Here is a 27,350-nt window from a genome sequence, read left to right as displayed (position 1 = left end):
TATTTCCAAACCATACTGCCTATCTTAGTCCAGGCTGCCACAGTAGAATTCCATAGACTAGATGGCTTAAACAATAAACATTTATTCCTCACAATTCTGGAAGCTAAGAAGTCCAAGATCAAGGTACTAGCAGATTCAGTGTCTGGTGAGAGCAATTTTTTAGGTTTCTAGATAACCGTCTTCTTGTATTTTCATTGCTAATGTATGAGTTTTGGAACCAGACAGACTTCATTTTCTTGCTCTACCACATCTTGCTTTGAAAACTTAGGCACATTTTTTTAACCCCTTTGATCTTTAGTTTCCTCATCTTAAAAATGGAGAAAACGTAATGCTGCACAGAACTATCGTAAGCATTAAATGATATAACACGTATGGTGGACATCAGTCAGGTTTTCTGGTTACCTAGCACATTTTGAATACCTATAATGTACATAGAGTGCACCATCTTATAAGTCCTATCAATTCAAAAAAAAAAAAAAAAACCCCCGCCCCAATTACAAGTAGGGGACAGGCATGTAACTGAGGCTCCGGAAATTTTATTTCCTCACCTACCCTAGACTTCAATCCCGAAAAGGTAGCTTGAAGAAGGATGAATATGATAGCAATTATTTTGTTGATGATGCTGTTAGAGATACATTGCATTTCAGGGACTGAGTGGTAGCAAGACTGAATCCTGATGCAGCAGCGTCAGTCACAGTGATGGCTCTATTCACGGAAGCCAGCTCTGCAGCAATGTTTTAGATATTGCTCCTAGAAACTCAGTCTCAAGCCTGGTTCTACAGGCAAAAAATTCTACCAACGTCTTTTCTTAATATTTTGTGTGTATATATATATATATTTATTTATTTATTTATTATTACATATGATTTATATACACTAATATTTATCTTGTTATATATCATATATTTATGTTTATGTATAAATATATATCTTATTATATAATATATATCTTATGACATATAATATATATCTTATTATATATATTTTATATATATTAGAGGCAGGGTCTCATTCTGTCACTCAGGCTGGATAAAATTCCATTTCTGCACAATCAGCCGTAGTCTTCCTCTGTTGCTTGCAACTATGACCTTTGGCTGATGTAACAAGTTACTTAGAATGGTGCTTTACATTAAAAAAGTTCTCTCCTCTACGATGCTGGCCCAAGGCCAGTCATTCTTCAATGTTCCAGAACACTTTGACATGCTTCCAATGGATGCATATCACTGTGGAACTATGGGTATTTGCACTGTTTGTTGTTCCCTGTGCTGGGCCTCATTGAGGGCAGGAATCCCATCTTATTCACATCTTCAGTGTCCAGCAAAGGACCTGGCAAGTCGTGAGTGTTCAGTAAATGTAACTGAGTGCACTGTTCAATCATGACTCTACCTAACTGTATTTCACTCAGTCCACAGTCCATTTGATATAATAAAATAGCCTGAGAAATTTTGTCAAACACTGGACTAAAATAAGATTGCTAAGACTACAGCATTTCCACTAACTCAGCAACATATTAAAAAAACAAAATGATGTTGCTCTAAAACAAGCAGAGCTAATTGACAACTACAGAAATCTCCACCCCAAATCCACAGAATACACATTCTTCTCAGCTCCGCATTGCACCTACTCTAAAATTGACCACATAATTGGAAGTAAATCACTCCTCAGCAAAGGCAAAAGAATCGAAATCATAACAAACAGTCTCTCAGACCACAGTGCAATCAAATTAGAGCTCAGAATTAAGAAACTAACTCAGAGCCGCACAACTTCATGGAAAATGAAAAACTGCCTTCTGAATGTCGACTGGATAAACAATGAGAGGAAGGCAGAAATAAAGATGTTCTTTGAAACCAACGAAAATGAAGACACAACATACCAGAATCTCTGGGACACATTTAAAGCAGTGTCTAGAGGGAAATTTATAGCCACAAATGCCCACCAGAGAAAAGAGGAAAGGTCTAATATCGACATCCTATCGTCAAAATTGAAAGAGCTAGAGGAGCAAGATCAAAAAAACTTAAAACCTAGCAGAAGACAAGAAATAACTAAGATTGAAGCAGAACTGAAGGAAATAGAGACAGAAAAATCCTTTAAAAAAAATCAACAAATCCAGGAGCTGGTTTTTGAAAAGATCAACAAAATAGACTGCTAGCCAGATTAATAAAAAAGAAAAGGGAGAAGAATCAAATATATGCAGTAAAAAACAATAAAGGGGATATCACCACTGACTCCACAGAAATACAAACTACAATCAGAGGTTACTACAAACGACTGTGTGCACACAAACCAGTAAACCTGGAAGAAATGGATGAATTCCTGGACACTTGCACCCTCCCAAGCCTAAACCAGGAAGAAGTTGAAACCTTGAACAGACCAATAACAAAGGCTGAAGTTGAGGCAGCAATTAATAGCCTACCAACCAAAAAAAGTCCAGGTCCAGACAGGTGCACAGCTGAATTCTACCCGATGTACAAAGAGGAGCTGGTACCACTCCTTCTGAAACTATTCCAAACAATCCAAAAAGAGGGAAGCCTTCCCAAATGATTTTATGAGACCAACATCATCCTGATACCAAAACCCAGCAGAGACTCAACAAAAAAAGAAAACTTCAAGCCAATATCCATGATGAACATAGATGCAAAAATCTTCAATAAAATACTGGCAAACTGATTGCAGCAGCACATCAAAAACCTTATCCATCACGATCAAGTAAGCTTCATTCTGGGGATGCAAGCGTGGTTCAACATATGCAAGTCTATAAACATAATCCACCACATAAACAAAGCCAAAGACAAAAACCATATGATTATCTCAATAGATGCAGAGAAGGCCTTTGACAAAATTCAACAGCCCTTTATGCTAAAAACCCTCAATAAACTAGGTATTGATGGAATGTATCTTAAAATAATAAAAGCAATTTATGACAAACCTACAACCAATATCATACTGAATGGGCAAAAACTGGAAGCATTCCCTTTAAAATCTGGCAATAGACAAGGTTGCCCTCTCTCACCACTCCTATTCAATATAGTAGTCAAATTCTAGCCAGAGCAATTAGGCAAGAAAAAAAAAATAAGCATATTCAATTAGGAAAAGAGGAAGTCAAATTGTCTCTATTTGCAGAAAATATGATTGTATATTTAGAAGACCTTATTATCTCAGCCCCAAATCTCCTTAAACTGATAAGCAACTTCAGCAAAGTCTCAGGATACAAAATCAATGTGCAAAAATCGCAAGCATTTCTATACACCAATCACAGACTAACAGAAAGCCAAATCATGAGCAAACTCCCATTCACAATTGCTACAAAGAGAATAAAATACCTAGGAATACAACTAACAAAGGATGTAAAGGACCTCTTCAAGGAGAACTACAAACCACTGCTCAAGAAAATGAGAGAAGACAAAAACAGATGGAGAAACATTCCATGCTCATGGTTAGGAAGAATCAATACCATGAAAATGGCCATACTGCCCAAAGTAATTTACAGATTCAACGCTATCTCCATCAAGCTACCTATGACCCTCTTCACAGAACTGGAAAAAGCCACCTTAAACTTCATATGGAACCAAAAGAGAGCCCGCATAGCCAAGACAATCCTAAGCAAAATGAACAAAGCTGGAGGCATCACGCTACCTGATTTCAAACTGTACTACAAAGCTACGGTAATCAAAACAGCATGGTACTGGTACCAAAAGAGACATAGACCAATGGAACAAAACAGAGGCCTCGGAGGTAATGCCACACATCTACAACCATCTGATCTTTGACAAACCTGACAAAAACAAGCAATGGGGAAAGGATTCCTTGTATAAGAAATGGTGTTGGGAAAACTGGCTAGCAGTGTGCAGAAAGCAGAAACTGGACCCCTTCCTGACACCTTACACTAAAATTAACTCCAGATGGATTAAAGACTAAAACATAAGACCTAATACCATAAAAACCCTAGAAGAATACCTAGGCAAAACCATTTAGGACATAGGCATAGGCAAAGACTTCATGACTAAAACACCGAAAGCATTGACAACAAAAGCCAAAATAGGCAAATGGGATCTAATTAAGCTCCAGAGCTTCTGTACAGCAAAAGAAACAATCATTAGAGTGAACTGGCGACCAACAGAATAGGAAAAATTTTTTGCAGTCTACCCATCTGACAAAGGGCTAATATCCAGAATACACAAAGAACTAAAACAGATTTACAAGAAAAAAAAAACAAAACAAAACACACACACATCCAAAAGTGGGCAAAGGATATGAACAGACACTTTTCAAAATAAGACATATATGAGGCCAACAAACATATGAAAAAAATGCTCATCATCACTGATTATTAGAGAAATTCAAATCAAAACCACATTGAGATACCACCTCACACCAGTTAGAACAGTGATCATTAAAAAATCTGGAGACAACAGATGCTGGAGAGGATGTGGAGAAAAAGGAACGCTTTTGCACTGTTGGTGGGAGTGTAAACTAGTTCAACCATTGTGGAAGACAGTGTGGCAATTCCTCAAGGACCTAGAAATAGAAATTCCATTTGATCCAGCAATCCCATTACTGGGTATATATCCAAAGGATTATAAATCATTCTATTTTAAAGACACATGCACACGTATGTTCACAGCAGCACTGTTTACAATAGCAAAGACCTGGAACCAACCCAAATGCCCATCGATGATAGACTGGACAAGGAAAATGTGGCACACATACACCATGGAATATTAAGCAGCCATCAAAAATGATGAGTTCATGTCCTTTGTAGGGACATGAATGAATCTGGAAACATCATTCTCAGGCAACTGACACAAGAACAGAAAATCGAACACCACATGTTCTCACTCATAGGCAGGTGTTGAACAATGAGAACACATGGTCACAAAGTGGGGAGCATCACACACTGGGGTCTGTTAAGGGGGGCCAAGGGAGGGACAGCGGTGGGTGAGGAGGTTGGGGAGGGATAATGTGGGGAGAAATGCCAGATGTAGGTGTTGGGGAGATGGAGGCAGCAAACCACATTACCATGTGTGTACCTATGCAACAATCCTCATGATCTGCACATGTACCCCAGAACCTAAAGTACAATAAATTTTTTTAAAAAGACGTCTGTTTGGCAAACTAGATTTTAAATACACACACATACACACACACACACACATTTTTTTCCTCAACAAAACAACATACACCCTCCTTGTAAGAAGACTGAGAAATTCAAAAAAGTATGAAGATAAAAGAAAATTAGTTCTAATCTTACTACCCAGATATAATCTGTTTTTATTTTTTTGTATTCCCATTCAATCTTTTTTCCCAGATGTATTTTCGATAGCTGAGATCATAAAATTTTATTCACAACTTTGTGTTTTATATTTTACTTTAATTTTTGTCAGAAAATATTCTCAAACCTCCAAATATTTTTTTGCAAATATAATAATGTGTCATAAAGATTACAAGGATGTGTTTAATGGAAAGATTTTCAAACTGTACCCTCAAAATCATAGAGTTCTTCGGAGTTCTCTCTGCAACATCTACTACAAAGAGCCCAGGAGGGGCCGGGTGGGTCGACACATTCCAGACTTTGGCATCCTCAGAATAGATCTGCTAAGTGTCCTAAATGTTAAAGTTCTAAGTAAGATTGTGTTACTTAGAAAGCAACAAAAGACTCGGAAATACTTCTGTTGGACTTTCTCAAATGTTTGAAAATCTCTAATTATCATTCCAGCATTATTTAACATTCAGGTTATTTCTAGGTTTTTGATAATATAAATAATTTAGAGATCAACTTATCATACTTAGCTAAATTTTTTAAATTTCCTTAGAATCCTAAATTGTGAATTAATGGACCAAATCTGGAAATCTGAAAGCCCCTAATACATATTTACAATTTTATTTTCCAGTCAGTTATACCCATTCGTGTTCCCGCCAACTATAAAACAATACCAAACTCTAGTATTATTTTAACATTTTTCAGTCTTTTGCTATTTTCCTGCTTTTTTCTTTTAAATTTATATTTAATTGACAAATAAAAATTGTCTATGTTTATTATGTACAACATGTTGCTTTGAAACACATATATATTGTGGAATAGGCTAAACTGAGCTAATTAACATATGTATTACCTCACAAACATCATTCTTCAGTGATGAGATTGCCAAAAATCTACTCTTTTAGCTATTTTCAAAAACATAATATATTGTTATTAATTAGAGTAGCCATGTTGGAAAATATATCTCTTAAACTTATTCCCCTCATCTAACTAAAATTTTCTCATTATTAAAAGGCAAAAGAAGAGTTTATTTAATTTAATTTGCATTTAAACAATTTTTCTCATTAATTTTCCATGATGTCTTATTTATACGTTAAAGTGCATTTCTGAGATTTTTCTAATGTTCCAATGGTCTTTGTGTCAAGTTTTGTTCTGGTAGCACACTACTTCAGTTATTACAGTCTTGAAATACTTTTTGCTTTTAGGAAATAGAAGTCTCATTCCCTTTGTTTTTTGTAATTTCATTAGCAAAATTGCTTTTGGATATTCTTAATACTCCTCTCGAAGAAGTTTAAACTATTGTTTTTTGCAGAGAAAAAAGTCATTGAGATTTTCACTGAAGTAACATTAAAACACTAAATAAAATGTAAGAATTCACATCTTCTAAAGGTTAGGTATTCTCATTCAATGATATGGCATATTTTTTCAAATACATAAGTCATCTTTTATATCACTTATTAATATTTTGTTGTTTTACTTAACTAGGTTCTAATTTATTTCTTTTTTTTTTTTTTTTTTTTTTTTTTTTTTTTTTGAGAGAGCCTTTCCCTGTTGCCAGGTTGGAGGGCAGCAGTGTGATCTTAGCTCACCGCAACCTCCGCCTCCCGGGTTCAAGCAATTCTCCTGCCTCAGCCTCCCAAGTAGCAGGGACCACAGGCGTGCATCACCATGCCCAGCTGATTTTTGTATTTTTAGTAGAGATGGGGTTTCGCCATTTTGGCCAGGATGGTCTGTTGACCTGGTGATCCACCCACCTAGGCCTCCCAAAGTGCTGAGATCCCAGGCATGAGCCACCATGCCTGGCCAATTTATTTCTTATAAGCATGCATATAGGTAGATTGAGTTTTGTTGCTTTAGTAAAAGGCATTCTTTCCATTATGATTTCCAGTTGTTCACTTCTGGTATATAAAAGCTACTGGTTTTCACACATTTATTTTATATCATTAATACTAAAAATCATGTTTGCTGAAAAACTTTTATATGATCCTAAGTTCATTCATTATTTATTCTCTGAGCCTTGCTCTCTGCCAGACAGTATGACTATTCTTATCCATCTGCATTTTTTTCCTGCAAATTTGTAAACCAGATGTTTTTTAAAAGTATCTTAAAATTTTCTACAAAATCAAGCTCTAATCTCTTGGTATGGCTTCCAGGCCAGGCCTTTCCTGTTTCAGTTCTAGGCTGTCTCTCCAGGCTTACCCTATGCCATTTTCTTCCACACATCCTGCACCCCACCTACTCAGACAGACACTGTAATTATTTCATAACTCCATTATGCATTTTTGCCTGCCTGTGATGCCATTTCCTACTTGATTACTGGGAAATTCCTATTCATTATTTAAAGACTAACTCAAATGTTACCTCCTATCTACAGCTACCCTGACCACATATTCAGACAGAATTAATTTCTCTCATTTGTATTCACATAGCGGTATACACATGCCTCCATTATGATACAGGTCACATCATATTTTATTTATTTTTTTGCTTCTCTGTCTCCCCTTAAGAGGCTGTGGCTTCCTTGAGAGCAGGATCAATATCTTACCCATCTTTGTGCCCTCAGTAGTGAATATTTTTTTAGAATAAGTAAGATAATCAGTTAATTTATTATTTTATGATTTAAATAAAAATTAGTGATTTATGGTTTCTAGAACCTACCATTTTTTCCCACCTGGAGTTGTGACATTCTCTCATTTCCATCCATGTGAGTCATTTTCTATGATTTCCAAAATATTATCATTCATAGCCCTGAAATCCCATCTAAAATCTCTTCACTGGTCTATAAAATCAAGTATCTAAAGCTAGAACTTAAATAATTTGGATTAGAACTCTAAGTGCCTTCTAATCCCCTGCATACATCTTCGGCTTAAGTTTCTTGTTTGTGATGTGGAATTTTCCCTTTTTAATAGAAAGACCATCTGACTTGCTCTAAAATGGAAGGAAAATGGGAGCAGAAATCTATTAATTCAAGTATTTATTAGTATATACTTATTAAAGTGTAATTCCTGAGAATCATAGTCCATTGGGGCAGTAGGTATAAGCACCGAAGTAACGGTAGAGAATGACAAGGGCTATGCCAGAGGCGGGGACATGGTGCCGGGGGAAACATCACAGATTCCCAGCTGGGAAAAAGATTGCCAGCTGAGAACAAGATTTCTTGGACAAGACATACTAAGCTTTGTAGGCTGGGGAAAGAATATTCCAGGCGAAAGTGTTCAGCCTTTCTTAACTGCAGTTTAAAATATAAAAGAATTTCTTTTAACAAAGACGTTTGTCAATTAATTAGATGGTGGCCCAATAACATTACAGGAAAAACCAGATATTCTTTCAATATTTTGTTTCCGTAAATAACACCTCCAACCACCGAGTTGTTCATCCTAAAATTCATCCTTGACAACATTTTTCCGTCATCCCCAGTCTGCTGTCAATCACCAACGGCCCACTCAATCTAACGCCTAAATATCTCTCAAATCTGCCAATTGTTCATGATATCCATTGCCACCCCGCAAAGCCACCTCCTTCTCCTGAGCTGCTGAAGCAGTCATCTAATCCACCTCTCAGATCCATTCTTGCTGCCTCCAAGCCACTTCCCACAATGAAATTACAGGTCTCTTTCATAAAATGCAAGTCGTATCAACCCTTGTCTTAAAAACCTCTAGTGGCATCCCATTGTCCTTAAACACAGTGGGCTATTTTTTCTTCCTTATACAGGGTTTTTTAATAAGTGATCTTAATTTTTTAAATACACAAGTTGTTTGGAAGTCAGCAAATAACAGTGGGAGTATCCTATGATTTAAAGTCAAGGAGCCTAGGTTCATGTCAAAGTTCCATCACTTAAAAGATGTATAACCTTGAGAAAGTTACATAGCCTTTCTAATTATTTTTTTCTCATCAGTAAAATGGGCGTAATAATGATTCCCATATAACATATTGGTACAAAGAATAAATGAAAAATATATGTAAAAAAATTCTGCAACCTGTAACCCATTATGCAAATGTCACATAGTAACAATATCATCACCTAATAAGAAACATCTGCCAGCAAGTAAATGACGAAAACATTACTTAGGACATGAAAGAGTTAGCATGAGCTAATAGTTGGAAAAAACCCAAGTTCAAATACAGAAAAAAAAATTTTAGTGAATTACCTTTAATATACAGGAGATGAAGCAGTTCAAGACAATGGGAAAATTGAGCCAAACCCTGAAGATTTAAGGAGTAAACAACATGAAAGGTTAATCACTTTCTTCTAAAGAACCTGAGATTGTGCTGTATTTTTCTTCTTAATTTTTTTTATTTTACACCTTATTTGGAATATAGCACAATGTTACTGATATTTTGGAATTACTCATAAATATTTTAATATTATTGTCAGTATTGTGGGCAGGTGAGTATTATTGTCCTTTGAATGGGCTATTTTAAAACATTTACTGCATTTCTGACTATAATTTAATAATGCCTGAGGATATGTTTTTTTCCTAAAGGGCTAATCCCCAATTTAATAATGAAATTCGGCAAGAAAAATGTAGGGTTTCTTTAATGGAAATTAATTTTATGGCTTATAAAGAAAACAGAAATGCATTTACCTCATCAAACAAGAGACAATTGTACTTGGAAAGCCTTTTCTCCATGTGACATGAATATCAAACAGGTTGAACTGATGAAGCAGCATTTAGCTAACCACGCTACTTTTCCTCTTTTGTATTCTCTCTGCCTTTAATTCAGGTGACAGTGGGAAGCTGGAACTTGGCCATTTTCCTACACAGTCCCCTTGTGCAAGGCCTTTTTCCACTGAGGTGAAGGAGTTCCTCTGCTGCCATCTAGTGCTTCTTAGAAAGAGCTTTGCCAGTTTTAGTCAGATAAGTTGGTTTATATTTAGCTCCAAGTGTGGGATGGAGGGAAATGGGGGTGGGGGTGGCAGGAAACTAAAACTTTTTGAAACAGTTTTTTTTTTTTAATCTATTGCATTAATTAGTAAGAGGTTCTGAGTCACAGAGAACATTTTATGGGCTTCTGAGCTAAATGTTTCATTTGCCTTTTTATATGAGATACTTGGATACTTTATAAAGACCTGATTGAATTTCAGGTTCAAAAGACTGATGAGAGAGGTTGGGGTCAGCAGGCTCTCATTTCTTAAATTGTTCCATATAAGCATTTTTTTTAATGTACTGACATTCACAAAGATGCTCAATCCAGAAAACTGGGAGTCATCGTTGACATTTTCTTCTCCCTCATGCCCCCATCATCCATCCAACACAATAACACACACACGTGCACACACACACACACACACACACACACACTCAATCTCTAAAAACTGTGGATTCCAACTCCTAAAAGTCTCTCAAATCCATCCACTTCCTCCATTACCATTACATATTGACATTACACATGTCAACACACATGATATAAACATACTCATTAACGTGAGTTGGAAAAATCACCCTTTACCCTCCTAATATTTCTCCTCAAATGTAATATTCATGCAGCAACAAGAAATAACTTTGTTTAAAAAATAAATCAAATGAAAAAATAAATTTGATCTATTGAGTCCTACTTAATGTTCTTCAGTGATTTTCTTTTGATTTTAAGATAAATTCCAGACATTTTAACATGACCTAAAACTTTTCACATGATCTGACCTCTGCCCAGCCCCCTAAGCTGATCTCCTGCCATTCTCCATCTATCCCCGTGTCACTGACACCAATCCTTTCTGTTTATCCAAAGAACTAAGTTTCTTATGGCCTCAGGGCCTTTGAACATGCAGTACCCAGTGTCTATTCTGCATTCTGTGTTCTCACTAATCACAAGTCATCTCTGTACTTCGTTATTTAATATCTATTTCTAGGCCAGGTGGAGTGGTTCACACCTGTAATCCCAGCACTTTGGGAGGCTGAGGTGGGTGGATCACTTGAGGTCAGGAGTTCGAGACCAGCCTGGTCAACATAGTGAAAGCCCATCATCTCTACTAAAAATACAAAAATTAGCTGGGTGTGGTGGCTCATGCCTATAATCCCAGCTGCTACTTGGGAGGCTGAGGTAGGAGAATTGCTTAAATCCAGAAGGTGAAGGTTGCAGTGAGCCAAAAAAAGAAGGAAAAAAAAAAACCCATCTTTAAGCTCAAATTTTAAATCCTATGAAGTCAGGTAACAAGTGTGTCTTATTCATTTCTGTATTCAGGCCAATATTGGCAATTAGTAAAAATTTGCTAAAAAAGTTAAATAATTCATTATTGCCTCCTATAATTTTTGATTATTTTAAACATGCTTCTTGCTTAAAGAGTAAGCTCCTCAAGGCAAAAAGTCATCAAATTTTAACAAGACTTAATGTTGGAGACAGTGGCAGAGAAGACTCAGACATGACTTAAAAACATAGCAGTGATAGAGCAAGTAAAGTAACTGCAGTACGACATTTAAAAGTGCCATGGTACGCAATCTGAGCACATCTTTGGAAACAAGGAGGAGGAAGGGTTCATTCAGCTTAGCTAAATCTCGGTAGACATGTACGAGAAGGTAAAATTTAAGCTGAAGTTTTGAAGAGCCAGGAAGAGTTCACAAGTAGTAAATGGGTGAAGGATGTCTAAAGGGGTGAAGTCAGAGACATGAGAAATAATCAATGGTTTAATGTAGGAAGAGGCTCGACAAGTGTCTGTTTCTCCACTGGAAACTCCATCCCACTAAATCCATAAAGAGACATGTAATCAACCCTTGTGATTTGACTTTTGGAGAATGGTGAGAAATATGGGAGTAAAAATATGTATTTTGGCAAAGTCAGAACAAGAAGACTAAATAGAACTAGCTTTCTTCCATCTTTAATATTCAACAACATTGAAACAATTATACTTGATACTACTTTCAGGAAACACCAATAAAAATATCATTACCTGAGCTCCCATGTGTTTGATCAAATGAGCTTACATCTGAAACCTCTCTGAAAAAAGGGTTGTAAAGGGTTGTGAGCTCCAGATAAAGGTGTACTCACAAAATCAAATCTAAATTTTTCCCCAGTGAACACTGTTCTCTAGAGATATTTTCAAGTTGACACTCCTTTTTTCTCTAGCTGCCTATATTTCTGACCTGAGAGGATGAGAGGGTGTCATTCTCTTACCTCTCTGCCAACGCCCCTAAACCAATCTTCAATCACCCTCCTTTGAAAGTCAAGTCACGTCTTTACAGCACCGTTTACTACTCCTTGGCATGCTTTTATCCAAGAATAATAAACATCAGATTTCTCTATTCTTAACTATTATTTCGTAAATTAAAACATAAACATAGATGTAACCATTAATTAGCACTGAAGAAATCTAGTCTCACTCTAATTCTCTTTTGCTTAGAGTTAAGTTCCAGGAAGACAATCCCTCATTGTTTCCTCAATTTTTGGGGAATTGAAAATGTCAACAAAGGAAGACAAGTTATTTATATTTCAAAAAGAGAAATGTTTAGTACTGCACATGCATTCTCAATTGTCTCAGTAAGATACAAGGAAAAATCACAGAATTGCTGTTTATAGGGAAAAAAATTAGAAGAAGAGACCATGTTTATGCAAAGTTTTCCTCTCTAAAGTAGGAAATTAGCTTCTAGGAGTAGGCAAGAATCAAAAGTAAATTGCAAAAGTGTGATGCTTTGCTTATGTAATGATTCTAAGTAAACAGAAAACAAATGAAAGCCATAGTTATGCGTATCTTAGGTGAAGAACTTCCATTTTCATATTTAGGACTCACCATTCTTTTGTATGATTTGGTTCTTGCTTCTATGCATCCTGTTAATATTAGTAAAATGTATTACAGAAAGCATTATATATACTGTACTGAAGACAAACTATCACATTAACATTTTGTTTATGTCTATGTGTGAGAATTACATTTCTGTGCCTAAGAACCTTGGGGTAGGATTCATTACTCCTGCTCTGATATTGACGTACTCTCTCTTTCAATAGAAATGGATCTTTTACAATATTGAATAGATCTCAGAGAAGACACTGAGGTAGGCTACAGTCCTCCAGACTGACAGAACAACTTAGCACATGGGATAGGATTGGATTGTGTGTCACAGGCATGAGTTCTCAGCCCAGCTCTGCTTCAACTGGCTATAAGACTTTGAACAAATCCCTTAAGAAGTGGAGTCTGGGCCTATAAGAAGAAGATGGCTCAAGAGTCCTTCCAACCTCAAACTACCAGGCTATTCTTCCAATATTTAGGCTAGAAAATACTTTAGTTTTCAAGATTTGGCCTTTAGCTGGAACCAGTGGCTAAAATGGAGGAGCACTTTAATGATTTAAGAAGCTATTCAGTTGTCATAAAAAAGTAATTTTGTTTCTTCCAAAGCTCCAGATTAGTATGGAGATTTTTCTGCTATGTCTTATTTTTAAAAGACATTATGCGCATCAAGGCTGACATAGCCATACGGAATTGTAGAAATTTTAATATCTGTTGATATGGATGAGAAACTAAAATTTCCATATTTAAAACTGTCATTTGACTTTTAAATGGATCACGTTAAGTTACTGTCAGAAATGTTCAATATTTTCTCATCTATATACGATTGTTTCTTGGTAGATGAAAGCTGCAATCTGGTTTCTTTGGCTACATGGCCATTTTTTCAATTTGTCCCCAAGCTTGCTACCAAGCTTGTCCCCAAAGCAATAGGATGAGATTAAGTGATTGTGTGGTGCATGTGCTAGTGTGTGTGGGGGGAGGGGGGAGGGTAGGGGGAGAGAGAGAGGAAGGGAAGAAGACAGAGAGAAGTAGCAGCAACAACAAGGTAAGATAATATCTCAGAAAGGTATATTTTATTTATTTTGTTTGTTTGTTTTTGTTTTTATGGAGAAAGGTATATTTTTAAAATAAGGTTATTTCCAAAAATTATATGAGTGTTTTAAATGACATACATAAGAAGAATATTTAAATAAGAAGCCCAATAATCTTTTTGTTCAAAGACCTTCTGGTTGCATTCTTGTATATTTAAAATGTAGCAGTTGGGATTCAGGGAGTCAGGATTGATTTTTTTTTCACCCAACATTATGAGAAAAAGTGAGCAATACATAATCCTACCTTAGCCCTCTTAGGCCAAATACAAAAAAAGAAAAGAAAATAGAAATGAGTTAAAACCTTTCTAATTTCTGTTCAGAATGTAACATTCTGTGAAAGAGAAGTAGGACTTGAGGGAAAATACTATTTTTGAAAGAGCTGTAGAGGTAATTTGTAAAACAAAGCACATGTTACTTATATTTTGTCTCTTTTTTGTTGTTGTTACCAACCCTTTATCCAACAGATTCAAGTATAGTTGTCAGTACACACTAGGTTTAAATATTTTTTGATTGAGGGCTTGCTAAAAGTAATAAATATCCAAGCTTAATTAGAAATAAGTAGTTTAAATATCTAACTAGAGAGAAGATGGAGAAGTGTAATGATTCTTGCAAGAGATGGAAGGCAGGAAGGCAGGAAGGCAAGAAGGAAGGAAGGAAGGGAGGGAGGGAGGGAGGGAGGGAGGAAGAGGGAAGAAGAAGGAAAATATCTTAATCTAATTAGGAGAAAAATAAACCTGGGTAGCTTCTATGTTCTTAGATTAGGGAAGGAAAATGGAAGTAAAGGAATTAGCATTTATTGAATCTCTGTCATGTGCCAGATACTCTGCTAGGTTTTTGGATTTTTAAAATTTGGATCTATAGCTATTTCATTCTTCTCTCTGATGTAAGGATACCTTAGAGAAATGAAATCAGAGAGAAGAAAAGGGAAATGATTAAGTTAATAGCAAAACCTACAGAAATGTTACCATTTACCAAACCAGAATCTTCAAAGTTGTGGATAGTTTTCTAGAAATTTTTGACAACAAAGTAAACTTTAAATGTGTGATAAAACATTATTTAATAATTAATCATATAATTAAGTTTTGAAGTTAAATAATAGTAAATATAGCCTATACATTTTTCTTTAATGTTTAATTCTTTAAAAAATGATCTTTGCTAGTAACTTTTAAGGCCTAGTTATTTTAAACAAGTTTTGAAAAATATAAAAAGTGAAAAAGAATTGCAGAGAAATATCAAAGGAAAACAGTAGGTTATAGAAGACTACGTATTCATTAAAATCTTGATAATCCTTACCTCTGCCTGGTAGGATATTAGGCAATTTAAATTTATTTAATTTGCATATTTGTGTTTTACAAAAACTATATAATGCTTGGGTAGATAAAAGATATAATTTAAAAAAACAAATGGCATGGAGAGCCAATAGAGAGAGAAAAATGGCATCCAGCTTTATTCCTTCCATGGTCTAGGATTTTAACAAAAAGACTGAATAAAACTGCAAAAAGATTCCTGAGACAAAACACACAAGGGCTTTTAAGTGCAGGATCACAGGAAAGAAGAAAATACAGAAAAATAAACCCAAATGTTTCAATAAACTGTCCTGCCACCCTAAAAAAATGGGCAGAAGCATAGGTAGCCACATGCATCTACAGGCAAAGAGGAAGAAAGAACATTGGGATTATTCAAACCAGATTTTTCATGAAATCCTCTGTTTTAGCTGGCCTAAGTGCAGCAAATGTGTCTGTGCCTTTGTTTCAGAACGTTTATACTCCCTAATTTTTTTTTTTTTTTTTTGAGTCGGAGTTTCACTCATGTTACCCAGGCTGGAGTACAATGGCGCGATCTCGGCTCACCGTAACCTCCGCCTCCTGGGTTCAGGCAATTCTCCTGCCTCAGCCTCCTGAGTAGCTGGGATTACAGGCACGCACCACCATGCCCAGCTAATTTTTTGTATTTTTAGTAGAGACGGGGTTTCACCATGTTGACCAGGGTGGTCTCGATCTCTTGACCTCGTGATCCACCCGCCTCGGCCTCCCAAAGTGCTGGGATTACAGGCTTGAGCCACCGCGCCCGGCCTATACTCCCTAATTTTTAAAGCTCTTTCCATATCGTTACGTGCAGTAACTTCATTGGTGATATCATACTGGTCTTCCTCAGTTTCTCCAAAAAGAGCCAGCTCTTTCTCCCAACATGGCATTTGCACATGCCATTCCATCTGGAACAATCCATTCTCCCATCCTCTTCAATGTTTCTCCATAGCAAGCTCCCAGTCAGTCCCAGGTCTCAACTAACATGTCATCTCCTCTGAGATTTTGCTGATCACCCTACTCCCTGACCTGAAGTAATGCAGTCACACGACTATACACCCTCCACTGCCCTCAGCTTAATGACTTTGTTTGTTTGCTTGTCTTCCTCATTGGAATATAAAGTTTATGAGGTCAAGAACACACCTGTCATCACAGTTGTGTCTCCAGTAGACATGTGATTGGCCCTCAACAAATATTTGGGAAATACATGAATGGTCTCATCATAACCCAGCACAGGACACAGAGCAGGAATTATTATCCCCATTTCATAGGTAAAATCTCAGAGGTGGTTCAGAACCTGCACCAAAACACACAATCAGGAGCATAACTTAGGTCTTTTTACTCAAGTTCAAGATTTGAGTCAGGCAGCCTTACAGCTAGGTGACACTGGGGACTTCACATAACCTCTATGTTTCTGTCTCTCCATCTGAAAAATAAAACAGAAACCTGCCTCATGGTTGTTATGAGGATTAAACAAGGATTAGAATGTATTTCCACTGGGAAATACTTAATTCCACAGAGAAATGTAACTGTCTGATACTAGATCACAGATCTTGATGAAGGCAATAGTATTGTACTTATAACGTATATAGCATGGGCTGCACTCAGGAGAATCGAGAAGCTTTGTGACACAGGGAAGGTTTTTTAAATTAGAAAGAGAGGCTGAGATGTCAAAGTCAAATGAGCACCTCACAGTTTTACATCTGGGTGGCTGTCTACCAATCATAACCTAGGTCCCTTCTTGGTGCCCATGGAAGTTGGTTTGTTTTACAAATCTTAAAAATTCGCTTATGAACATCAGAGCTTGCTAGTTATGGCCTGAACTAAGAAAAGGCTCTATTTTCTTGAGCCTTAACTTGTGGAATTACAAGACATGCTTTTGCTTCGTTCCGTAGAGCAGGCTCTGACCACTAGAGGGCACTGCTCCATCAGTTGTACGAGACGTTGACTCCAGCGTCCTCGTTCCTGTGGCTGTGACTGCAGGAGTATGGTTTTGCAGCAATTTCTTCAGAAACGTAGTTGGTCACTGACCCAATCATCTCTTCTTCATGATTTGAAAAATATACTCTCCTGGCCTCAGAGTTGTAAGGATGGAAGCAGACACTCCTGTTTCTGAACCAGAGTGGGTTCTCAGAGTTTTGGTTTCTTTTCTGCAGGCTATCTTGTGACTCTGCCTCCTAAGCTGCTGAGATTGTTTCTCTACTAAAGATGAGTGATAAACGGACTGTGCCCTCACGGATAATTCTACCAGTAAGCAGGTCAGAAGGATAACCCCCTTCTCCTGCTCTCTGCAAAATATTCATCTCCAAAACACTCACTGACTGCTGGATTACGTAAAACAGGAACCTGGGGAGGGTATCCTCCCAGTCATTTATCGTGGGTCAAGTGGCTGCTTGGGCCCTGTGCCAGCTAAGACCCTAATCTCAAATATGTGCAGAGTAGAAAGCAATTTATTAAACTGGCATCTTCAATGAGTAAGGAAGAGCAAAAATGAATAAAATTTCTTTTAAAAAATTAAAATGTTCTGACTGGCTTCTATGAGCAGTTTGTACTCTCAGGAATTCTCTGCTTTCTTCAGTCCTTCAAAGCTCTGTCCACAAACTTAGAAAAATAAACTAATATTACGAGGGAGAGGGGAGCTTTAAACACCTACAGATCGTGGAAGAGAAAGAGTATCTACCTCTCCTGGAAGCTTTAAGATGTATGAATCTTCAATAAATATCAAAAGTTCATTAATTCCTTATTTTAAACTCATGGCTTATTCATTCATTCAGCAAAATTAAATATCTTCTACTTACCAGAAACTGTTCTAAGTACTAAGAAGTATGTACGAGACACAGGCAGTGAATACAGAATAATTATTGCTTTTTCACAACTTTTTACCTTTAAATTAATGGTTTTATTTGAGATCATTGTGGATTCACACTCAGTTGTAAGAAATAACACAAGGATCCCATGTACCCTTTCCCCAGATTCCTCCAGTAGTAGCATCTTGCAAAACTATGGTACAATGGAACAACCAGTATATTGACATTATACAGTCAAAATAGAGATATTTCCAACACCACAGGGATCTCCCAGGGTGCTCTTTTACTGAAACACACATCTGCCTTCCCCTTACCCCATATCTGGTCTTAGCCCCTGGTAACCACTAATCTAGTCTCCATTTCTGTAATTTTGTCATTTTGAGATTATTCTACAAGTGGAATCATGCATTATTGATTTTTTCACTCAGCATAATTCGCTAAAGATGCACCCAGGTTTTTGTATGTATCAATAGAATATTCCTCTTTATTGCTGAGTAATAGTCTGGGGTTTGAATGTAGCATAGTTTGTTTAACTAATTAACAAATTAGCATAGTTTGTTTAACTAATTATCACTGAAAGATATCTAGATTGTTTCTAGTTTTGTGTGTTACAAACAAAGCAGCTATGAACATTCATGTACAGTATTTTGTGTGAACATAAGTTTTCATTTTTCTGGAATAAATGTCCAATAATATAATTGCTAGGTCATATAAGTATTGCATATTTAATACTTTCAGAAATTGCAAAACTGTTTTCCAGAGAGGCTGTACCACTTTTATTACCACCAGCAATGTATGAATTATCCAGTTTCTCTTCATCCTTGCTAGTTTTCAGTGCTGTCATTATGTTTTATTTTAATCATTCTGGTAGATGTCTAGTAATATCTTATTGTGGTTTTAATTTGCATTTTCTTGATTGCTAATGATCTCGAACATCTTTTCATGTGTTTAATTGCCATCAGTATATGTCTTTCAATGAAATGTCTCTTCATGTCTTTTACTCATTTTCTAATCGGTTGGTTTGGTGCTGGGTTTTTTTAAATTGAGTTTTGAGAGTTCTGTAGTTATTTTAGTTCATTCTCACATGCTAATAAAGACATACCTGAGACTGGGTAATTTATAAAGGAAAGAGGTTTCATTGACTCACAGTTCAGCATGACTGGGAGACCTCAGAAACTTACAATCATGGTGGAAGGGTAAGCAAGCATGTCTTTCTTCACATGGAGAAGCCAAGCAAAAGAAGGAAAAGCCCCTTATACAACAATCAGATCTCATGAGAACTCACTCACTGTCATGAGAACAGCATGAGAGTCAACCACCCCCATGTTTAAAGTACCTCCCACCAAGTCCCTCCCATAATACATGGGGATTGTGGGAATTACAATTCAATGTGAAATTTGGGTGGGGACACAGCCAAACCATATCATTCTGCCCATCCCTTCCCCCAAATCTCATGTTCTCACATTTCAAAACACGATAATGCCCTTCCAACAGTCCCCCCAAGTCTTGAACCATTCCAACATTAATTAAAAAGTCCAAGTCCAAAGTCTCATCTGTGACAAGCCAAGTCCCTTCCACCTATGAGCCTGTAAAATCAAAAGCAAGCTAGTTGTTTCCTAGATATAATGGGGGTACAGGCATTGGGTAAATACATCTGTTCCAAATGGGAGAAATTGGCCAAAACAAAGGGACTACAGGCCCCATGCAAGTCTGAAATTCAATAGGGCAGTCATTAAACCTTAACGTTCCAAAATTATTTCCTTTGACTTCATGTCTCACATCCAGTTCAAGCTGATGCAAGAGGAGGGCTCCCATGGCCTTGGGCAGCTTCACCTCTGTGGCTTTGCAGGGTACAGTTCCCCTCCTGGCTGCTTTCACAGCTGGTATTGAGTGTCTGTGGCTTTTACAGAAACTGTCGGTGGGTCTACTATACCATTCTGGGCTCTGGAGGATGGCAGCCCTCTTCTCACAGCTTCACTAGGCACTGCCCCAGTGGGGACTTTGTGTGAGAGCTCCAATGCTACATTTCCCTTCCACACTGCCTAGCAGAGGTTCTCCATGAGGTCTGCAGCAGAATTCTGCCTGAACATCCAGGTATTTCCATACATCCAAAATCTAAACAGAGATTCCCAAACCTCAATTATTGTCTTCTACACACCCTCAGGACCAACAGGATGTGGAAGTAGCCAAGACCTAGGGTTTACACTCTCTAAAGCAAGATCCTGAGCTGTACCTTGGCCCCTTTTAGCCATGGCTGAAGCAGCTGAGATGCAGGGCACCAAACCCATAGGCTCCGCACAGCAGGGGGGACCCTGGACCCAGCCCAGAAATTCATTTTTTCCTCCTAGATCTCCAGCCCTGTGATAGGAAGGGATGCTGCAAAGATCTCTGACATGCTCTGGAGGCATCTGCCCCATTGTCTAGGTGATTAGCATTTGGCTCCTCATTACTTATGCAAATTTCTGGAACTGGCTTGAATTTCTCCCAGGAAAATCGGTTTTTCTTTTCTAATGCATCTTCAGGCTGCAAATTTTCCTATCACTTCTTAAATGCTTTGTGGCTTAGAAATTTCTTCTAGCAGATACCCTAAATCATCTCTCTTAGGTTCAAAGTTCCACAGATCTCTAGGACAGGGGCAAAAAACCACCAGTCTCTTTGCTAAAGCATAGCAAGAGTCACCTTTCCTCCAGTTCCCAAGAAGTTCCTCATCTCCATCTGAGGCCACCTCAGCCGGGACTTTATTGTTCAGATCACTATCAGTATTTTGGTCAAAGCCATTCAACATGTGGGATTTGGTCAAAGCCATTCAAGATATGGAAAGTTCCAAACTTTCCCACATCTTCCTGTCTTCTGAGCCCTCTAAGTCTTTAGGAAGTTCCAAACTTTCCCATATCTTCCTGTCTTCTGAGCCCTCTATGTCTTTAGGAAGTTCCAAACTTTCCCATATCTTCCTGTCTTCTGAGCCCTCTAAGTGTTTAGGAAGTTTCAAACATTCCTGCATCTTCTTGTCCTCTGAGCCCTCTAAGTCTTTAGGAAGTTCCAAACTTTCCCACATCTTCCTGTCTTCTGAGCCCTCTAAGTCTTTAGGAAGTTCCAAACATTCCCACATCTTCTTGTCTTCTGAGCCCTCTAAGTCTTTAGGAAGTTCCAAACACTCCCACATCTTCTTGTCTTCTGAGCCCTCTAAGTTTTTAGGAAGTTCCAAACATTCCCACATCTTCCTGTGTTCTTCTGAGCTCTCCAAACTGTTCCAACCTCTGCCAGTTACCCAGTTCCAAAGTCACTTCCACATTTTCAGGTATCTTTAAAGCAGCATCCCACTACTCAGTACAAATTTACCATATTAGTCCATTCTCACACTGCTAATAAAGACATTCCTGAGACTTAGTAATTTATAAATGAAAGAACTTTAATTGACTCACAGTTCAGCATGACAGGGAGGCCTCAGGAAACTTACAATCATGGCAGAAGGGGAAGCAAACATGTCCTTCTTCACGTCGTGGTAGCAAGGAGAAGAATGAGAGCTGAGCAAAGGGGTAAGCCCGTTGTAAAACTATCAGATCTTGTGAGAACAGCATGAGGGTAACTATCCCCATTATCAATTGTCTCCCACTGGGTTCCTCCTGCAACATGTGAGGATTATGGGAACTACAATTTAAGATGAGATTTGGGTGGGGACACAGTCAAACCATATGGGTAGTTCTTTTTTTTTGAAATGGAGTTTCACTCATGTTACCCAGGCTGGAGTACAATGGCGTGATCTTGGCTCACCGCAACCTCCGCCTCCTGAGTTCAGGCAATTCTCCTGCCTCAGCCTCCTGAGTAGCTGGGATTACAGGCATGCACCACCATGCCCAGCTAATTTTTTGTATTTTTAGTAGAGACGGGGTTTCACCATGTTGACCAGGATGGTCTCGATCTCTTGACCTCGTGATCCACCCGCCTCGGCCTCCCAAGGTAGTTCTTTATATAGACTAAATATTAGTAGTTTGCAAGATATGTGGTTTGAAACACAGGGGATTCTATTTTCTTTCTCTCAAGTTGTAGCTTGCCTTTTTATTTGCTTAATAGAGTATTTCTCAGGGCAAAAGTTTTTAATGTTAATGAAATTTGTTTTATCAATTTTTCTTTTTAAGTATCTTAATTTTGGTGTCTAGTTTAAGACTCTTTGCCCAGTCCTAGATCACCCCAAAAAATTTTTTAACTAAAAGTCTTACAGCTTTGCATTTTACGTTTAGGTTTATGATCGATTTGAGTTAATTTTTGTGTTAGGTGAGGGGTTTTGGTTAAGATTTATTTATTTATATTTTGCCTATATATTTATTTATTTATATTTTGCCTTTGGTTAGATTTATTTATATATACTTTGCCTTTTTCCTCCATTGAATTGGTTTTTCACTTTTGTCAAAAATCAGCTGGACATATTCGTGCGGATCTATTTCTGGGTTCCCTAATCTGTTCTGTTGATCTCTGTTCCTATCACTCTACAAATTCCATACAATTTTGATTACCGTAGCTATTTAATAAGTGTTGAAATCAGGTAGACAGATTCCTCCCATTTTCCTCATTTTCAAAATTGTTTTGGTTATTCTAGTTCCTTTCCACATAAATTTTAGAATAATTTTGTCTTTAACTACAAGAATACTTTTCTGAGATTTTGATAGGAATTATATTAAATCTGAGTATAAATTAGAGGAAAATTCACATCTTTACTATATTGAGTCTTCTAATCCATGAATATGTCTCTCCATTTACTTATGTAAATGTTTTGTAGTTTTCAGCACACACATTACATATATATATACATATATATGTGTGTTTTGTTAGATTTGCATCTAAGCATTTCATTGTATTCAATATATTTGCAACCATTGATAATTATAAATAGTATTTTATTAATTTTTGTGTCATTTGTCCATTTATGGTATAGAATACATATAGTATTTTTATACCATATATATAGAGAGAGAGACTGTAATGATTTTCATTGTTTAACTGGCATTGTGTGACTTTGCTGAACTAGATATTTAATTCTAGAATGTCATATTTTTGTAGATCCTTTGGGATTTTCTACACAGACTATCAGGTCACTTGCAAATAGGAGCAGTTTTATTTTTTCCATCCTAATCTGTATGTGATTTATTTTCTTTTCATACCTTATTACACTATCTAAAACTTCCACTATTATGTTGAATAAATGTGATGAAAAAAAATCCTCGCCTTGTTCCTGACACAGGGGAAAAGCATTCAATTTTTCGCCATCAAATATAATGTTAGCTGTTGGGTTTAAGTAGATGTTCTTTATCAAACTGAGGAAGTTCCCCCTCTATTTCTATTTGTCTAAGAGTTTTTAAAATCATGGATTCGATTCAAATTTTGTCACATTATTTTTCTGCATCAATTAATATGATTATGTGGTTTTTCTTCTTTAGCCTGTTAACATGCTTATAGTGATTGATTTTGAAATATTGAACAGCTTTGAATTCCTGGAATAAACTACATTTGCTCATTATGTATAGTTCTTTTTTTATGTAGCTGAATCATATTTTAAGTGTTTTCAGAGACTTTCTACATCTATATTGATGAAGGATATAGGTCCATAGTTTTCTTTGTACTATCTTTGTCTAGTTTGGGTACAAGGATAATATTAGCTTCACAAACTAATTGAGAAATTTTTTCTTCTCTTTCATGTTCTAGAAGAGATTGTATAAAATTTGTGTTAATCCTTCCTTAAATGTAGGAGACATTGTAAATAACTCAATACATATAAATTTGAAAACAGATGAATGGATTAATTTCTTGAATAGCACAAACTACGTAACTCATCTAATATAAAGTAGATAATTTGAATAGCCCTATAAATGTTAAAGAAATTAAATTCATAATTATAAAACCCCCCAAAACATAAATCTCCAGGTACAGATGGCTTCAGGGGATAATTCTACCAAATGTTTAAAGAAGAATCAAAGCAATCTCTTTAAGAAAAGAGATTCATTTTATGAAGCTAACATTACCCTGTAATACACATTGGGTCTTCATCGCCCTTTCATGGCATATAACTCCTGAAATCCTTGGAACTTCCAAAGTGTTGCCTTTTTGTACGGTAATGTTAACTGACACTTTCAGTTAATGATGGGGCTCGTCATCAGAAAGACACAGCCATGATTAAATAATTGGGACTTTCAGCCTCAGCCCCCAATATCCAAGAGGGGAGAGGGGATGAAGGTTAAGTTGATCACCATTGGCCAACAGTTTAATCAGTCATGCCTACATAATGAAGCCTCCATAAAGGCATCATCACAAAGGCAGGGTTCAGTGAAATTCTGAATAGTCTAATACGTGGAGGTTCCTGGAGGGTGATATGCCCAGGGAGAGTGTGGAAGCTCCATGCTCCTTTTCATATGCCTTCCCCTATGCATCTCTTCATCTGTATCTTTTGTAACATCCTTTACAACAAACAAGCAAATGTGTTTCCTGAGTTCTGTGAGTCACTCCAACAAATTAATCAAATTCAAAGAGGGTGTCATGGGAGCCCCAACTTGAAGCTGGTAAGTCAGGAATTCTGGAGGCATGGACTGGTGACTGGTGTCTGGGGTTAGGATAGTCTTGTGGAACTGAGCCCCTAGCCTGTGGGGTCTAATGCTGTATCCAAGTAGATGGTGTCAGAATTGAATAGGAAGATACACAGCTGGTGTCCACTGCAGAATTGATTGCTTGCTTGCTGTTGGGAGAATTTTCCACAAATTTTGGGAAAAGTCTTCTGTGCTGATGTTTGGTGTGAGATAAACACAACCTGATATGAATATTATCAACTTTTACCTTCTATTTCTTTCATTGATTTCTGTTCCTAATGTTTTTCTGTTTTCAAATTTCTAAATTATTCCTTTTATCTTTATTATTTCCTACCTTATTCTTTACTGGGCTTATTTTACTCTTTTCTTACAAAGTTATTGAGGTGGGAACTTAGATTATTTGAGACATCTCTTGTAAATGTGTTCATTATTGCTATAAATTTACCACTCATTCTTTTAGCTGTGTCCCACATATTTTAATATGTTATATTTTATTTTCATTCAGTTTTTAAAAAGAAAATAAATCTCAGGACCCCAAACTCACTAAGCCAAAGGGAAAAGTCAAGCTGGAAACTGGGTCATACAAATCTGCTTCCCAATTGGTTCCTGAATAGGATAGCTACAAAGATGAAAAGCTACATACCTCCCTCACCCTTTGCCCGCAAGGAAATTCCTTGTGTGCCCCAAGATCTTTACCCTAAAACAGTTCTGCTGGATTTCACCCTGGCAATGTAAATTGATAACTTGTTTTCACAGGTGCAGGACAAAGGGCAGAACTAAAAGTCATCCCTCTGCTCACCTGAAACAAACATGTATCTGATTGCTTCCTTTGCCCTATTGTTTACATTATCTTATGTAAATATGCAGATTCTCTGGGCCAGACGATGGATAAGTGACTATTCATCTACTCTCCTGTTACATGTAAGTTGTGTATTCCATGAAAGGTTGATCAAAGACTCAAAAAATTTAACCATATGTCTTTTATCTATCCACACCTTTCAAACAGTTTCTTCCTCTTTTCCCCATGTCTGCTCTTTCCCCTTTAAATATCAAAGCCTTCAAAATCATCTTTGGAGAAAGGCACAGTCCTGTATCCTGAGCATACATTCTTAATTTTGGCGATAAACCTCCTAAAATGATTGAGACTCGCTTCAGTCATTTTCATAGATTTACAAGTTCTATGTATTTTTAAAAATATATTTCTCTGAACACTTTCTCTTTGATTTATTATCTTAGTCAATTTGGGCTGCAATAACAATTGTACTGTAGACCATGTGACTTAAAGAAGAAACATTTAATTCTCAAATTCTGGAAGCTAGAAGTCCAAGTTCAAGGTGCTGGCAGATCCCATGTCTGGTGAGGGCCACCTTCTGGTTTGCAGATGGCAACCTTCTTGTGGTATTCTCACATGCTGGAGAGCAGAAAGGGAAGCACAAGCTCTCTGCTGTCTCTTCTCCACCCTTATGACCTAATTACCTCCCAAAGGCCCCAGCTCCAAACACAATCATATTGGTGATTAGGCTTCAATATACAAATCGGGGAAGGGGGCTCACAGACACTCAGTCCACAGTACTTCTGGATTATGTGGAAGTGTGCTAGCTTCCAAGTATTTAAAGTCTCACCTGTTATTTTTTTCTGTTACTGAGTTTTCATTCTGTTGTGGTCATAGAACATACTTTGTATGATTTCAATTATTTTAAATTTGTAAAGGGTTGTTCTATAATACAGAGTATGATCTATCTTTGTACATGTTCTGTGGGACCTATGGGCCCTTGCATAAAAAGTGTATTTACTGTGGTTGGGTGGAGTGTTCTATGAAAGTTAAGTTACATCCTGTTGGTTAACGATATCATTGAGTTTTTCTATATCCTTGTATTTTTGTTCATTCTTTCTAGCCATTGTTTCTCTAGTCCTAGAAGTCCTAGAATCTCTGGCATAGAAGTAGAGAAGAAATAGTGAATATTCAGCTTCTTTTGTTGTTGTTGAGACAGTGTCTCGCTCTATCACCCAGGCTTAAGTGCAATGGCACAATCTTTGTTCACTGCAACCTCCGCCTCCCAGGTTCAAGTGATTCTCCTGCCTCAGCCTCCCAAGTAGCTGGGGCTACAGGTGCACACCACCACATCTGGCTAATTTTTGTATTTTTGTAGCAATAGGATTTTGCCATGTTGGCCAGACTGGTATCGAACTCCTGACCTCAAGTGATACACCCGCCTCAGCCTCCCAAAATGCTCAGATTACAGGCATGAGCCACTGTACCCTACTCAAGCTTCTAACTTCTTAAATTAGCTAATGATGAATATCTCAAAGATAAAAAGCCAGATCTTTTATTGCTCATTTGCAAGAACCAAATTTCATTAAAAGGAGAAAAAATACTTGTACAGATTTCAAAGAGTTAAGCCATAGAGGATTTGAGTATAGAATGTTTAGTGTAAGACATCAAAAGGCAGGATATGTGATATAATATGGATATTATATTCCACTAAACAAGATAAAGCATTCCTACCAGACATCAGGGAGGTAGGAAACAGAGACAGACATAGGTGAGTATCCAACCCCCAGGACTGAGACGCTTAGTGAAAAATGTAAACCCCTAGGTAGGTTT

The 27,350-nt window shown here is 37.1% G+C and overlaps 1 pseudogene; it reads right to left on the bottom strand.

Moving 5' to 3' along the window:
* LOC116555920 overlaps positions 1 to 17,405 on the bottom strand; it is a 36,282-nt pseudogene extending 18,877 nt beyond the window's left edge.
* Between the last annotated feature and the right edge of the window lie 9,945 nt (positions 17,406 to 27,350).

The sequence above is a fragment of the Sapajus apella genome, unplaced genomic scaffold (genome assembly GCF_009761245.1).
Source record: "Sapajus apella isolate SASKATOON/1434 unplaced genomic scaffold, GSC_monkey_1.0 scaffold16, whole genome shotgun sequence".
In the NCBI taxonomy this organism is placed as follows: Eukaryota; Metazoa; Chordata; class Mammalia; order Primates; family Cebidae; genus Sapajus; species Sapajus apella.
This window is presented reverse-complemented; position numbering and strand designations above follow the sequence as displayed.